This window comes from Brassica oleracea, chromosome C5 (assembly GCF_000695525.1).
Source record: "Brassica oleracea var. oleracea cultivar TO1000 chromosome C5, BOL, whole genome shotgun sequence".
In the NCBI taxonomy this organism is placed as follows: Eukaryota; Viridiplantae; Streptophyta; class Magnoliopsida; order Brassicales; family Brassicaceae; genus Brassica; species Brassica oleracea.
In genome coordinates, this window is record NC_027752.1 from 10,354,878 (window position 1) to 10,358,130 (window position 3,253).

The following is a 3,253-nucleotide window of genomic DNA, read 5'->3' on the forward strand; positions in this document are numbered from 1 at the left end:
AAGAATCATCATTTTTGGTATCAACAACTGCAAAAGCAATAGGAAATATCTGGAAATTTCCATCTTGAGCTGTTGCGGTTAGTAGTGTTCCTTTATATTTTCCTTGAAGGTATGTACCATCCACGACAATTACTTTTCTCATGTAGGGGAAATCCAGTTATACTAGCACCGAATGCAAGGAACAAATACTTGAATCTGTTAACCTCATCAATTTCCAAACGTGTGAAAGTTCCAGGATTTGCTTTTCTTATATGATATAGATACATGGTCAACTCTGAGTATCCACTCTCCGCAGAACCTCTAACAATATTTCTTGCGCGTAAAAGTGTCTGATGAGACTTCCAGTAATCCATCTAGTTACAAAATGTTTTACAATATCATATTAGTTAGACACATTATTTTTTGTTATAAACGAAATATAATTATAATAAACATGTCATTTCAGATGACGCACCTTGACACCAAATCTCATGTTTAAGGCATCTCCAATATGTTTCGGGAGAACTTTTGAATCAACCCCTCCAACATAGTCCACGTATATTCTTGCAAGAATTTCTGGAGTCGCTTGTCGGGCACTGGCATAACGTTCTATAATGGAACATGAATGTTCTGAAACATGTGTACGGATGGTAAACTGAGTAGAATTACCAACTGGGTAGCTCTTACTCTCCATGTACATCCTTCTACCCAACACTTAAGAGTTAATATATCCGTCGCAGATCTATCCACCCTAAAATCAAATTGATGAAGGACTGACAAGATCTTCAACCTAGTCTTCAATGCATCTTTCGTGTCATATCGTTGTCCATCAGCTATATTAAGTGCATTTAATTCTAGCTTAACATGATCATTTCCCCTTTTTACCGGAACGCTTTGCAGACGTGAAACCACCTTTCATGATCTTCTCTTCTTCTTATGTTTCCTCTTCTTCAGCATGAATCCCATTCAATGCAAAATCTTCGTCACCTGAAGATGCGCCATCTAAATCATCACAATAATCAAATATGGAGCATTTGTCTTCATCATTACTTGCATCCTCGTCTTCTTCTAAAACTCGTTCCTTAAGTTCGAGACATACTTGCATTGCTTCTGTTTTGAGCTGTTCCAAAAATCCTGTGAATTGCCTCTGATTATTAATATCCACAGGTGGTGTGCTTTGGGGTAACGTCAACAAAACCTTCTTCGGAAACATGTAACTCAATTCCACGTCGTAAATCTGCTCATTAACCTTGTACTCTTTGATCACCATATTAACAAAATCATCATAACTAGTGTTGTCGTCTACATCTAAAGCTTCACTCCTCATTCCTTTGTCAACACCAAATAACCATTTGTTTTTGCCAAAGATCCAATGACCATAAACAATTTTTATTCGTACCATGAGAGAAAAAGGAAGAAAAAAAATCAATATGAAAACGCCATTAACGTCGTTATTGAACAAGGTGATCACGTGTTTGAGGGATTCGTAGATTAGGGATTTTTCTTTGATTGGTTTAAATTAAGTTTGTTTGGTTTAATTAAACAATTTTGGTTTACATGCTTTTAATTCAAATTATGGTTGGTTTGAAACGGTTTGGTTTAAATCAATTTAAATTATTGATATGTGAAATAATTCAAAATTAAATGGTTTAATCTGGTTTGCAATAACCGTTTCGGTAAAGGAGAAAAAAAATATGTGGCTTAAGTTTACACAAATCTATCAAATTGTAATAAATTTGTGCTTAAATAATAAATAAATCTATCAAATTGTAACTAAATCTATTAAATTCTATTAAATCTGTGGTCAAAATAAATAAATCTATCAAATTCTAATTAAGTCTGTCAAAATTAAGTAAATTTGTGGTTAAAGAATAATAAATCAATCAAAGGGAAATTAAATCTGTCAAAAAAAAAATTGTAGCCAAAAGAAAAATAAATCTGTCAAATTCTACGTAAATCTGTTCAAATTAAGTAAATCTGTGACTAAATGTGACAAATTTTTTTGTAACAAATCTATGAAAATCTTATTAAGTCTACGAATTTTAAAATAAATATGTCGTTAAAGAATAATATATTTAAGTCTGTGGCTACTTAAAACGTAAATAAAATAAGTCTGTGGATGGCACCATCGTAAATATTCCGAAAAATCAATAACGACATTTTTGTAATTAGCATAAATGTTAACAAAGGAAATAGAAGTAATTTAGGTATGAAAAACAAACTAGTAATTAAAATAAAATTAGAGCTATATTAGTAATTAATTGACAAATAAAGGTTAAACTAGTTTTTTTCCCTAAATAATATACTAGCCTTGTCAATATGTTTTTTTATAAAATAAGAGGCAAAATAAAAGGTTACAAGTAAACTGAAAGATTTGCACACCAAAACAAGCAAAAAAAAAGTAAATTGAAAGCAATCATTCATGAAACCAAAATCTAGTTTATGTCCCCACCTGAGTAGAAACGGGCGTATCAAAAGATTCGAATGCCCAAATTCGTACTCTTTGTTATTGATTTTTCAACTCCATTGACAAAATTCAAGAAATTAAGAAGGAAAAAAGGAAGGATAAGGTGTAATCCAGTTTTTTGTCGTGTTGATCCACATAAACGAATTTTCATTCGTTTGTTTACACCAAAAAGTTAGTTAGTAAGGGTAAGATTGCTACGTGGCAATTTACAAGTGGATCTAAGCATTAGTATTACCCTAAATTGCCTACATTTTCTATTTACTTTTCAAGTATTTTTTTTAACTAAATTTTACTTTTCAAGTTTACAAATGAAATTTGATTTTTGAGTGTTTCATTGTGATCTGTGACAAAAAAAAGTGTTTTATGTACCATTTATAGGTTGTTTCAAAAAAAAAAAAGTACCATTTGTTGTAAATGAAGGGTTGGGGAAATACTTCTGTTACCATTACTGTCGACCAGAAGGTCCATATATATACAAGGTATTAGACCGTCATAAGGTCATGTTTATCCTAATAAGATAAGGATAAGGATAAACACTATGTTACAGATATACATGGAATATATACTAGATAAACACATAGTGTCTGGTTGTCTTTATCATGTCCCGGATTGGGCCTGCAGTACGGGCTGCTCCATGGTCGATCATCATTTGGTTTATAACACTCCCCCTTGATCGATACATCCGGTACAGGTTCGTTGCATGCTTAATGTTGCCTCATTAAAACTTTCTCCTGAAAAACCCCAAAACCAATGTGGCAAAATGGGAAACCAAGGACAGGAAAAAGAGTACAACACATGAACTCCCCC